Source organism: Pongo abelii, chromosome 1 (assembly GCF_028885655.2).
Source record: "Pongo abelii isolate AG06213 chromosome 1, NHGRI_mPonAbe1-v2.0_pri, whole genome shotgun sequence".
Taxonomy (NCBI): Eukaryota; Metazoa; Chordata; class Mammalia; order Primates; family Hominidae; genus Pongo; species Pongo abelii.
The window spans coordinates 62344072-62358040 of record NC_071985.2 but is presented as its reverse complement, the minus strand read 5'-3'; the positions used below and the strand labels follow the sequence as shown (position 1 = coordinate 62358040).

The following is a 13969-nucleotide window of genomic DNA, read 5'->3' as shown; positions in this document are numbered from 1 at the left end:
GGGCCTGAGATTGAAGCTTCTTTCATGTTTTGTCAAAGAAATCCCACACTTAAGGGAAGGTGTGGTGCCAGACCTTTCCTTTATAGCTTTAGCTATATGTTGTAATTGTCTTTTTTATGGTTTAGTTTTATATTTAGGGATCATAGGAGGAATTTGATTTTGGAGGGCCTTTGATTTTATTAACATTTTATGATATATTAAGGGTGTGAAAAGAAAAATCTTTGGTTCCCCAAATCACTAAGCTAAAGGAAGAAGGCAAGCTGGGAAGTGCTTAGGGCAAACCTGCCTCCCATTTTTTTCTTTTCCTTTTTTTTTCTTTTTTTGAGATGGAGTCTTGCTCTGTCACCCAGGCTGGAGTGCAGTGGCACGATCTCAACTCACTGCAACCTCTACTTCCTGGGTTCAGGCAATTCTCCTGCCTCAACCTCCCAAGTAGCCAGGATTACAGGTGCCCGCCACAATGCCCAGCTAATTTTTTGTATTTTTAGTAGAGACGGCGTTTCACCATGTTGGCCAGGATGGTCTCAAACTCCTGACCTCGTGATCTGCCCACCTCGGCCTCCCAGAGTGCTGGGATTACACTTGTGGACCTCCGCACCTGGCCTCCTGCCTCCCATTCTAAAGTTATCCCTCTGATCACTGAGATAAATGCATATCTGATTGCCTCCTTTGGAAAAGCTAAACAGAAACTCAAAAGAATGCAACCATTTGTCTCTCACCTGGAAGCCCCCTCCCTGCTTCGAGTTGTCCCACCTTTCTGGAGAGAACCAATGTACATCTTACATATTTTGATTGATGTCTCACATCTTCCTAAAAAGTATAAAACCAAGCTGTGCTCTGACCACCTTGGAAACATGTCGTCAGGACCTCCCGAGGCTGTGTCATGGGTACGTGTCGGCAACCTTGGCAAAATAGACTTTCTAAATTAACTGAGAGCTGTCTTGGATATTCGAAGTTCATATTTTGGTAACCATGAAGGGATTCTGAGTGGAGGTGCCCCTGACCTTTGGCAAATCTCCTATCAGTGTTTGGTACCAGCCTGAGATATCTTTATGGCTCAAACCAATAGGACAATTTGCTGAGTCCTGGAAGCACCACCTCCAGAGAATTCATCATCTCCCAAAATGTGATTGTGATCTAAAGTTTATTTTGCTGTACAACTCCTTTTTTGGGGAGTTTTAGTTTTTTTCAATACAAAGAAGGCAAGTTTTTCCTGCTTCCATGACGTTGGAAGGCAGGTAACTCCTTTAAGGAGTTTGAGCTAGCGTTCAGCAGGGAAAATGAGCTTGAGTTTTTTCCTGCTTCCCCATCCCTAGGTAAGTGACTGAATTGGGGTTTGTCTTGCTAAAGTTAAGCTTAACAACCAGCTGGTCTTAATTTCTCCTTACCATTAGAGCACTCCATAATTGTCTAAGTTGTGCAATTGTTTTGCTTAACTTTGGTTTGTTTCTGTTTTTGTTACTGTTTCAGTGTTTTTTCCATTGGGTTTGACCAACTCTATACCCGACTTGATCAAATCCGAAGGAAAGCTTCCAATTATGGGGAACAAGTCCTCTGAAGTGGCTAAACTCCCACACACACAAAAGAAAAGGTAGGGTGGTGGGGGGAGAAAAACAGCCAACAAAAGGAAAAAAAAAGGAAAGATTTTTGATTTTGACTACTTAAGGGGCTTTATTTACATAACAAGGCCACATATTTGGTAGCCAGGCCAAACTGAAAGAGCAATGGCTGTCGCCCATGCTGCAGTTCCATAGCTAAGGTTCTGCTTTCTTTTTTTCACCACAACAGCCTGGGTTTGGTTCCTAAATCAAGCCCTTTCTGGTTTGATACTTGGTACTTCTGAAATAGCAGCAATTCGTCCTAGCTGAAATATGGTAATGAGATTTAAAAAGTTTTTTATAAAGGACCTCAATGGTTAAAAGTCAGCTTAATTAAAAGCTAACATCCAAGATATGTGAGTGTGTGTGTGTGAGTGTGTGTGTGTGTGTGTGTGTGAGTGTGTGTGTGTGTGTGAGAGAGAGTGTGTGTGTGTGCGCACACGCGCATGGGCACATATGTGTATTTAAAAGGCTTTCATGGTTTTTTTTGTTTTGTTTTCCTAAGAATTGTTTAGAACAATGAAATTTTCTTAAAAGGTTGATCGACTGTTAATAAATCATAAGATATTTTAATTTTTTTAACCCAAAGTTTAACTTTTATTGCATCTTACCATTTTCAGTTTTCTCTCCCCTTTTAAAAGGCACGAAATGGTTACTCTCTCCTTCAACTCTGCTTTGAGTAGTCCCACCTTTTTGGACGGAACCAATGTAAATCTTATATTTATTGACTGATGTCTCATGTCTGCCTAAAATGTATAAAACCAAGCTGTGCCCAACCACCTTGGGCACATGTCATCAGGACCTCCTGAGGCTGTGTCACAGGCACATGTCCTCAACCTTGGCAAAATCAACTTTCTAAATTAACTGAGACCTGTCTCAGATATTCAGGTTCACAAGAGTAACAAAAATTAACTTGATAAGATAAATTAAAGGCTACTTCTGCCAATATTTTGAGACCAGTATATTTTAACAACATTTTTATTTAATGATTTCTGTCTTTCTTGTATAGTCATGCAGAATTCACAAAAAGGACAGGACATAATGTTTGAAGGCTCTACCTGACCTGATTTAGACATCTGAAAACCACCGCTTGAAAGACATGGATCAATTAAATCCAAATATTTTAAGTATCTAAAAAGTTAAATTGGAAACTGAAAAGACATGCTTGTCTTATGCTTCACAAAATTGCCTAAGAATTGGATTTTTGAATGTGGAATTATTCTACATAGCTCTCCTGAGCTCTCAACATTAGGCAGCCTACCACGTCGAAATGGTATAATCAATCCATAGATGAACACTCTTAAAGAAAGCAAATGTTCCCAAATTCCATAAAGATTGATGATGTCTCTGAAAGGATGGCATATACTTTGTGACAGAGTAAGATTTCTTTTCTGTCTTGGGAGCCATTGACTGCAGTCACATTGCTATTCAAGTAGTGGTAGTTAATGATTTAATCTTTATTAATAGGAGAAAAGATTCTATTTGTTTAATATGCAGGTTATTTGTGATGCTAAATGCAATGTAATTGATGTAATTTAAAAGTTTCAGAGATAATGTCATGATTAATTCATCTGTAAACAATCTGGCATCTTTCATTTTATTGAGGCAGGCAAAATTTTTAACTAGCTGAAATGTGAGTAAGAACATTTATGACAACAATTATCATTTAAAAATACAATGCAGTATGAAAGATGAATGTCCTACAGGGCATTGTGCATTTGCTGTAAGGTCTTAAGAGCTGTAATGCGGCATGATTCATTATCTCTGTATGAAAGAAACACGAGGGCAGCATAACTAGCGTTGTGTCTTTGGACTGAATAAGGTTTTAGAATTTCACAAAGGAGATCACTGAGTATATTTCAAGGGTCAATTTCTTGAGATTTTGCTGCCCCTATGCAACTATTCATTCATTGAATCATTTATTCATCCATTCAATGAATATCATGGAGTGCCTTTTAAAGGACAAGTGCTTTGGGAGAACTGGGGATATGTATATATAGATTGTTTCTGCCATCAAAGAACACCTAAAGTATTAAAGAGTATAGTTTAACTAAGATTCAATTAATATCCCACGAAATACATAAAATGGATACCATGGGAGCAATGAAAGAAGGCATTTAACCCAGGCTTGGGAGACAGGCTGATCAGAAGCTGTTGGAGGAATTGACATGTGAAAACTGTATCTTGTTAAAGGATGCAGATAAAGCCACTGAAAAGTTATTCCAGGCAGAGAAGATGACATACAAATGCAAGAGGTTTAAAAACAAAGCAAAACAAAACCGTATGTGTTATTCGTGAACCATACCACATATTTTTTGATGTTGGAGAGCAATGTGCAAGGCAAGAAATGTTGCGGAGCAAGATCGGGGATAGAAAGATTCTAGAATGTGGAGGGTCATGTGGACTCTATTATACAATTTAGAATTTATTCTATAGATTATATAGACCTATGAGAGCACTATTTGTTTAGGTAAATTACTTTAGGGCTTTGAAAGGGATGAGACTAGAGGTGCAGAGGAAATATTTAGTATCGTGATGATGTAATCTGGGGAAAAAACGATACAGACATAATTACCACTGGGCTATGGCCATAATTTGGGAGTGAAATAAGAAAATTGAGCCTAAATTTGCAGTTTCAAAAGCATAGAGATTAAAGGCAGAATAAACAGGGGGATTTCAACATACAGTGAAGTAAGGGTTTAAGTAGGGGGCACAGAAGGAAGAGCCCATAAAGATGACAAAAAAAAAATGATGAGAAAAACACTCCAACAATTAAGAGAGTGTTATAAAAATCTAAGGAACAAGGAACTAACAAAGTTCTAATGATGTGGTAAAAATAAGAAAGATAGCTTTAACTATTAGATTATCCATCAATAACTTTGGAAAAACAGTTTCGGTGGAATACTATGGGTAGAATACAAATTTCTGTGGGTAGTGTAGTGGATAGAATTGGGAGTTGAAGACATGGAGATGCAGTATTGATAGTTGTGTCCCTGAGAGCACATAGCCTGGACACTGGATGTCCTGGATCCTCAGCTTGCCATTGGCCATAGCCAATGTTGTAGTGAGATACATAAAAAAACAGCCAAATGGTTACTCATTATTATTGGCTAAAACTTTTACCCCAAACTCCAATGTATTCATCTACTGAAATAAACCAAATTGATGATGCAACTCCTCAAACGCAGACCTGCCTGTAAAAAGAGTTGGGCCAGTGAATTGTGGTGAGAAAGTGGGTATTAACTTCAGGAATTGCACCTGTGATGAAAGAATAAGTGTGGAATAAAGTCATATATCAACACATTAAGTCCAAGTGTGGAATAAAGTTATATATCAACAGATTAAGAGCAAGCAGGTGGGCTTTCTTTTTGTGGAAGGTAGGTTAGGAATGTTTATTTTTCAAATGTAGTGTTTTCTAAGCTATTTACAAATGTTAACTAAGCGTTTTTTTTAACTTAATTTGATGAGGTAGAAATTATTGTTGTAGATGAGTAAATAGAAACACAGAAAGAGTAAGTAAATTGCCCAAAGTCACTCACACATATTTGAGTAGAAGTGTCAGGATTTGAACTCAGGCAGTCTGGCTTCAGAGTCTCTGCTCTTCCATGCTGTAAATAAACTATATTGTATAGGTTTTTTTAATATATATTTATTAATAAGGACGTAGAGTAGTGAATTAAAGGTATCACTTGGAATCTCCTAAATCCAGTTTTGCTTAATAATAATTAAAGAGGTCTTTTAATTCAGAACTTTAGGCCAGGTGCGATGTCTCATGCCTGTAATCCCAGTACTTTGGGAGGCCAAGGTGGGAGGATCACTTGAGGTCAGGAGTTCAAGACCAGCCTGGCTAACATGGTGAAACCTCATCTCTACTAAAAACGCAAAAATTAGCTGGGTGTAGTCGAGCACGCCTGTAATCCCAGCTACTCTACTCAGGAGGCTGAGGCAGGAGAATGGCTTGAACCCAGGAGGCAGAGGTTGCAGTGAGCCTAGATTGTGCCACTGCACTCCAGCCTGGGCGACAGAGCAAGACTCTATCTCAAAAAAAAAAAAAGAACTTTAGACACACAACCATAGTTTAATTATAAAAAATTAAACTCACGTCATATAATGAGTTCCTATATCAAGTTATCTATAATGTCAAAAATAACACACAGGTGCATTAAACTATTTATTCAAACCTAGTGCTGAGTTTATAAAATAAATTACCTTCGAGAATAAGAAATCCAGGACTGGAAGAGAATGCAAACATTTTGGAATGAGCATTTAGAAAAATGAGACAATGTGATGGGGATTTAACTAGAGATTAGTAAAAGGCATGTTAATCAGCTACGAAGTCTGACTGAGTCTGACCAGCATACGTTGGCAGTGGACCAACCGGCCTGGCTTTATGACTGGACTTTCACGAGCAACAGTCAATAGAGCAGGAAGATATGTGCATATGTATCCATGTGTCTGTGTGTCAGGGGTTGAGGAAGCAAATGATCCTTTCTACAATCAGGGTTGCTGAAGGGAAAGGCAGTAAGGCAGATGGATAAGGGAGCAATTGGAATTTTAGGAATATATATTTACATAGTTTTGTACAGTTCAGTAATAATCCAGATAAATTGCTTAGGCCAGATGGTTGGTTTATCCAGCCATGCAGTGTGCCTTTTTGTATGCAAATGAAATGTCTACATATCAAGAGAGCCTTGGGCAGAATCCAAAATGGAGCAGTCAATTTGCCCTAAAAGGTGATAAATTTAGGACCCAGAGAGGAGAATACTGGAGGTCAACAATATTGTTTCCTAATATGTCCTAGTGATTTAATTTTAATAAATTGATGTGAACTCGCTGGTCATCTAATTGTTCTCTAATAGATGTATTGTAGAGACTTTCTTTTTCTTTTTTTTGCATAAGTATGGCACAGAGGAAGCTAATAAAACTAAAGTTTTCTGCAACTTTACGTTGATTCAAACCATTTCAATTTCAATTTCTCAAAAGCTCATCATTGGGAGAAAATTAAAGAGCCCCTAAATGAGTATGAAATTACAAATTCTCACAACAGCCGCAAAGAAATGCCTATCAGATCAAAGTTGGGGAAGAAAGCACAGTTAAGTAGAATGAGAGTGAATCCTGAAGATCATGATTAAGCCAATGATGGCTACTTCATCTGAAATCTCTGCCATCCTCAATAAATGTGTGCTTTATCAATTAATTCTTTCTCCTTTGACTAGGGTGGGATAGGGGAAAGGTGGCTCTCAAGTTGACCCATGCCTAGCTTCAAAAGAAGAGCTGGCAATTCAAATATTTTCTTGATAATTTAGGATTGGGAAGTCACATTGCTGAGTTTTCTATGATTAGAAACTAAAGGAAAATTTGAAAGAGAGATAAAGTATAAAACAGCATAAATTATGGCTAAACAAAGGATTCCTTCAGGAAAAGAGAAGAGGATAGGGCAGAAATTCCATGAGTGACAGATCAAGCAGCCCCTGAAGTTGTTTTAGAAAAAGAAATTAGTGATCTTGGTGAAGTGGGTTGACTAATCATTTTGGTAAACTCTTCTGTTCCCTTCCTTCTGAGCCCTTGCCACAGAAACTAAACATATGACCCAAGCCTCACCAAATATATTACTTCATTTGCCTAGCAACAATGATTGGTCCAAGGCATAAGCCTGTGACCCAAGCAGGACCAATCAGATTTTGTCCCCTGGGGTTGTTATTTGGTCATTGATAGGAGGAAATACTTTTACCCCTGAGGATTGCTAGACTGAGATGCTGGTAGTAATAGTAATCTTCCCTAGTCACTGGAGTAGCCTGTGTGCAGTAGGAGAGAAAGAGATCTGCCCCGCGGAAAGAGAAACAAAAGTCAAAATCAGAAACAAATGGAGAGGGGATCTTCATTCCTATTCAAGAAGCTCTGACTGTGTGGCCTCAATTCTGTAATCTACACTTGAAATCAGGTATTCTGACTTGGTTACTGACATCTTTCAGGTCCCAGTTTTAAGTCTTATACTCATCTAAACAAAATTAGCCACCTAAAAATAATGAGTCACTCCCCACCTCCCCAGTCACCCAAGAGTGTGTTCTTTGTAAAAAGGGCACCATTAAGTAAAATGGGAGCTTAAGAAATCAAATCATAGAAGGCTGTGGTCAGAAAGAAGAATTTCTGAATTGAAGAGCTTGATCATGCAGCAATTCTGAGAGATGGTGAGATCTAACAGAAGCAATGAGGTTGTTTAGATATTATCAATGCATACTTTCTGGGGGTCATGAGAATGATATCTCAGAGACACGGGTAGAAAATGTCGTTTCATTTAGAAAATCATTCAGAGGAAAAGGGAATTAGAGGTTAATATGACCTAGCAATGAGGATTTTTAGACAATGGTATATGAAATCAGAAGGGAAAATTTGTTGAACCATAATGGAGGAGAAAAATATCAGATGAAGCAGCGAAACTGTAATGAAATCTACTAAACACATTGAGTGTCAGGTACAGGCAGAATATTAGATTATTTCTATTTTAAATTTTATAGCACAAGTGAAAAGTTGTTTGTTTTTGTTTTTCATTTTTGCTATTTGGGGTAACAAAGAGAACATTTATGAAGAAGAGAAAGACACTCCATTAGGAATAGAGTCTGCAGAAATAGTACAATTTATGTCCAGAGAGAACTTGGCTTGTGAGGGCTGCCTACTTGATGCGAATGTTGTTTGATGTCTATCACTTTGATTTCCACAGGAACCATAGAGATATTCCAAGACCAAAGGTGTGGCTAAGTATAAAGTAATGGGGTCTCTAAATTAACGTCCACTTGGTGGCAGTAGACTGCGGTTTTTATTAATAACACTAGTCTTTAAATATATTTGTAGTATATTTAATTACCACTGGAATCTTAAGATTTTGCTACGCAAACTGTTATTTCCAATATGTACATATCTTAGAGAATCATTTATTGTAATTGTCTTCTTTTCCAGATGAGTCTATGCCCAGGACCATCAGATAATTGAGTCCTGTACAAAAGCTTCTGACTAATCCATGTGCTCTGGCTCAGGACTATACAGAGAAAAGACACAGTTTCTAAATTGATCATTCAAAATTAAACATATTTATGATATTTGCTCCATGATATGTATCTCTCATCTGTTAGCTCAGGCAGAATTAAAATGCAAGACAATAATGTTCCATGCCACTGTGCTTACTCGGGTCTCTCACATTGGTGTACTTCTGGCACAAAGTCACATGACATTTGAGTAATAGCTGTCTCCTGTGTGGAGTTTACACCACATGATGTCAGGGGCCATTCATTCTATTCCAATTACATAAATCATAGATTAGGATAGGTCTTGGCAAGCACTGGGTACTATATGAATATTTTTGAGTAAATGTATGAGCGCAAAATATTTTACGTGGTTATATATCTAGTAAAACATGCAAGGCTAACATATCCTTTTTCATTAGACTTCAAGAAAACTCCAGCGAATATTTATCAGAAAAAGAAAACCAGGAAAAATGAAAGAAGCAATAAAATTAAAATCTCGGACAGACCAAACATAAATGATACAGAGCATTTAGGTAGTCAGAAGCTGTGCTAACTGGTTTCCAAACAAGGTAAAGAACAGCCTGCTAGGAACACACTGTATCTCAAAGGGCAAAACAATAACGTCAAACCTTTCTCCTCTGCATTGCAAATACCATTTGCATTTCAATGACACTACACTCTAAAGAATATGCTCTACTAAGTTTGTTAGATAAGCCACATGTGCTGTGTTTCAAATCACATAGTAATAAATGTGTTCCAGTTCTTTGATAGATTTACATAATTCCCTAACTGGACTACCACTGATTCCCCTTAAGAAAGGTATATAGACTCTCTATGAAAAATAGAGTTTCTTAAATCCAACTTCCTATGTGGAATGTATTATTACTTTATAGGAAAATAATTTCTAGCTGTTTTCCTGTTGTTCCCAAGAGTCTTTCCGATTTCTTTATATATCTGTCTTAGAATGTTCAATTTTCTCAAGCCCCTTAAAAAATCATTCTTGCTTTTCTACTCATTTCCACTTGTTAATCTTGACCCAGTTTTCTCTTGGTTTCATATTTTATCATTCTACTTTTATTCCACTTTCTACCCTCTCCAACTCCCCTAAATAAATTGTTTTTTCAGGTCATCATACCTTTATTTGTTTTTCCTACAAAACAGGTAAGCTCAGATGGAACATTATCGAATGGTGAAAAGCATAAGTTTGTCTTAGGACACAAAGTTTCTAACAAAGATTGATTCTTCTCATATGAAATAACTGCTTCTTTATACTTTTCATGGCATTTTAGAATACAGGGTAGGATTGCAGTCCCTGAAATGTACCAATTCTGAATTAAATTAATTAATTTGTTTATTTTCTCAGCACCCCACAGAGGTTGTGCCATCACTTTTTTGTATCATGCTGCCCCTGATTTTCCTCCTAGTGGGCCCGAAACATCCATCTTTCCACGAGTGTGGTCAGGAGATTAGGACTGTTATAAATGAAGTGCAAAGGGAATTACTATTCCAAGCAGAATTTTGCAGTCAGTAAGATGTTAAAGATTATCTAAAGAATATCAAGTCAAATCCAGAAGTCTCAGCTGAAGGTGTTTCTTCTTTAACATACAGATTTTATACTGCCCATCAATGAGGGTAGGCCTTGGGACAGATATATTCTAAGAAATGAGGATAGAGTAGAGAAAGAAAAACTCTGAAACTCTTCTTATGGGGCTGCGGAGCTGGGAGACTTTCAGAAATATGAGAAAGGAAATAAGAGAGGCAGATGACACATGAGTTTTCATGTTTTCTCTCCAAACAGATAGGCAGTCTGGAAAAGCCAAGGATGTGGGCTTTCGACTAGAATAATGTTTGTGACTCTGAAAGGGGTTTGCCTTGGATGACTGCCCTGCACAGCTTCAGGGTGGCCACATCAGGGGGAACACAGTGGCACAGTGTGGTGACAGAGGGCTGATGTTCAGTATCGGAGTCATTCTTCCTGCGTGGCATGAATAGAGCTATATGTTCTAAGGAGGGAGTTTGGAGGTGGCTAAATGGAGAGTTGGATAATCTGCCATGTGGCCAATTTTGTTGGTGATTCTGCAGATGAACTACCTGCACCAGGAGTCTGAGGGAGGATGTTACAGGAATGCAGAGAGGTCTACAATACAAGTAGGAGTTAAAATGGGTCAACTCTGAGCCTGGCGTGGTGACTCGGGCCTGTAATCCCAGAATTTTGGGAGTTTGAGGTGGGAGGATTGCTTGAGCTCAGGAGTTTGAGACCAGCCTGGGCAACATAGCCAAACCATCTCTACAAAAAATAGAAAAATTATGTGAGTGTGGTGGCGAGCACCTGTAGATCCAGCTACTTGGGAGGCTGAAGTGGGAGGAGTGCTTGAGCCTGGAAGGACAAGGCTGCAGTGAGCCATGATTGCATCACTGCACTCCAGCCTGAGTGACAGAGCAAAACCCTGTCTCAAAAAAAAAAAAAAAAAAATGAGGTCAACTCAGCCACTGATTACTGCTAGACCCTGACCAAGTTAGAGAAGACAACCCAGTGGATTAAACCTTTCTCCATATTAAGCCACATTGCTAGCATGTCAGTGATGATCAAGAGGTCAAAGTAGTGAGTGAGGGCTAAAGAAGTGAGAGCACACTTAATCTCAGAAGTATTTCAATCCATGGGCAAAAGGATATTCTTACCATGGGTAAGAGGAGGAAGTTTGCAGAAATCTGAAACATTGAAACAATTCTCTTAAAGACACTGGGAAAGACTTAAGTGTCCAAATTGTTTTAAACCAAATGAGTCTGTTTTTAATTTTTTCTCCAACTGGAGAAAATTTAAAATTGTTTTGGTTGGGGCCGAGGGTGAAGGAGTCTTGAAGAACGTTGGATCAGATATACCAAATGACCAATTTGATAGATTGATTGATTGACTAATTTTTTTTAAAACATTTAAGTTACTATGGGAGTAAATTCATAACTTTGCTACAAATGTTGTGGGAAAGTGGACAAGTCATTTCACTACTGTGAATACTAATTCACTAATTCACATTTCCATTTGGAAAAATAAAGGAGTTGGGCTGCATAATTCTTAAGGTCTTCTTTAGTTGGGAGAACCTATATGTATTTATAGTCTGTCTTTTTATGTAGAGAACACCAATGTCTAATTATTTACATTTATTTTTATGATAGAATTAAACTGATGTATTAAGCTGGCCTTTTTCAGACATACTTGCAACCAGAATCATCAATTTTGAAGACAGCAACCAAGCCAAGCAATGTGAGGTTACAGCTATAAAATAGAACAGAGATGTCTAGAGTATAGACACAGCCTGCCGCTTTGTGCTGATTGGTAAAGTGTTCCAGCCAACTGGGAGCAAATATTTCTCAGAAGCAGTTTCCTGCTCTCCTCCTCTCTTCGCCATGCCCACTGTGCCCAACATGGTTCCAGCTTGGTCACAGAAGACTTCGTCCTGGAATACAGCATTTCCCTATTTCAATCTCTAACTTTGTGTGTACTCTTTTCAATAAAAGCATATTTTTCGTTACCGTTCTGACCGTACTCCCTTCTTTGCTGGTTCCACAGCTGAGGTTTCTGCACCTGTTCCATAACTTCTGGGATCTGTCTCTGTTGCTGCAAGTATGCATTCCGTAAGTGTTAATAGGTCCATTCACTCTTCTGAAATCTGGGCAGCTTAAATTATATTACATTCTAAAGTATTTTTACTAGAATCAGTTCTACCCCCAACTCTGAGGGCAAACACAAGCACTTCTCTGTAAGTTCCTTGAGGTCAGAAATAGTCCCCTAGTCAGCCTTCTGCCTTCTGTAGTTCCTGGTCCATCAAGGTGCAGAGTACATATTCCACAGATAAATAGATAACTCTCATTCAATGCTCTGATCTTTCCTTTATCTTGTTTCCCTGGATATTCCTTTTTCACGGCTCTTTTCTATTTAATTTACCCACATACTCCTCTAATTCCATTCACTTACTTTCAACCAATTCTTTTCATTGCTTATAAACAGATGTTTAGACAGTTTGTAGACATGATCAGTAATATGACTCAACATTTTATCACTGCAAGATGATGTTAGAAAATTACATCTTAAATTACTTTGTGACCAAGCTTTTATAAAATTTGCCCTTAGTTATCCAGAGATCCATATTGCTTTCTCGTTCAAAGTAGTAAAACTTAATAATTTTACCATATTTATAACAATGATATGCTGTAATTTTACATTTTAAATAGGAAAAGGCAGGAAGATACACAAATCTGGAATGTGCAAAATCTTCCTTCCATAACTGAACCAGGGATAGAACATAATTCAGTTTTATTCCTCACTTGGGAAAGCTAATATCACTTCCTCTGTATCCGCTTTTGTTATATTCAGTAGAATAAATAATAAGAAAGTGACCCTATTTGTAAAGGAGAATGGTCCAGAAAACCTTGAATAGAAATTTCAGATAACATGGTAGTTACAAGCTGAGTGACTTATTTGTCATAGAATCAATAAAGTTATGTGTGAGAGGTGATGGCAGAAAAACTAGACAAAAATTGTATAATATTGCAATGGAAGTACGCCTGGAAATGCTAAGAAATGAATTTGAAACCTATTTCATTGCTTGAATGGAGTCTGTGTTCTGAATGATAAGACAATCCATTGGGGATTTTCCATCTGAATGATCTTTTGTACTTTAAGCCACAAGAACATCATGTGAAACTGCCCAGTGGAGATTATGCTGTGCTCTATGTGTATTCCGAAGCAGACCACAGGCTTGGAATTAGTGAAGTAATTGATGAATATAAAACTTCAGCATGACACATAATTTCATTTTCAAAGGTTGAAACAAAATCTTAGCTTTTCAGAGATGTGCTGCTATCTTAACCGGCATTCCTTCTTGTATCACGGTGCAATTGCAGATTGAGAGGCGATTATTTTCCTTCAAATTAAATAACTTCCCGAAGCTGTTTTCTAAAAGATTCTGTTTTCTGCCAAAGTCATTTTGTGAATGGCCACTTTAGGAATGAGCATCGTGATGGTGTCCCAAATCCTGTAGACAGCTGATTTTCTTTCCAATTTATTTAGAGCAATAGTTTTGTATTCAACCCCTGTTGTCAAGTCAAAATTTCTACATGTGAAGAAGATTCAACAAATTTGTAATGAGTAAAGGCCCTTGAAAATTTTTATAACTAGTCAGAAATGGACAAAGTTCGCTACTTTGTATTGTAACTTTTCAAACTTCTTAGCTTTTCGAATTCAAATAGGCAAACCTGTGTCTATCCACATTGTCTCTTTATGTTGTTTAAGGAAGAAGTCTGACAGCATTCTCTACCTCTCTACTATATATATATACACATTCAAACACATAGATG

General features: G+C 37.7%; 1 long non-coding RNA gene across 1 annotated transcript in view; it reads left to right on the top strand.

The window, feature by feature from the left end:
- LOC112130465 (uncharacterized) overlaps window positions 1–8755 on the top strand; it is a 33881-nt gene extending 25126 nt beyond the window's left edge. The window contains exons 2-3 of the long non-coding RNA XR_002912722.2: window positions 1471–1591; window positions 8553–8755. This is a non-coding gene — a long non-coding RNA (uncharacterized LOC112130465). The remainder of the gene's footprint in view (window positions 1–1470; window positions 1592–8552) is intronic.
- The last annotated feature ends 5214 nt before the right edge of the window (window positions 8756–13969 follow it).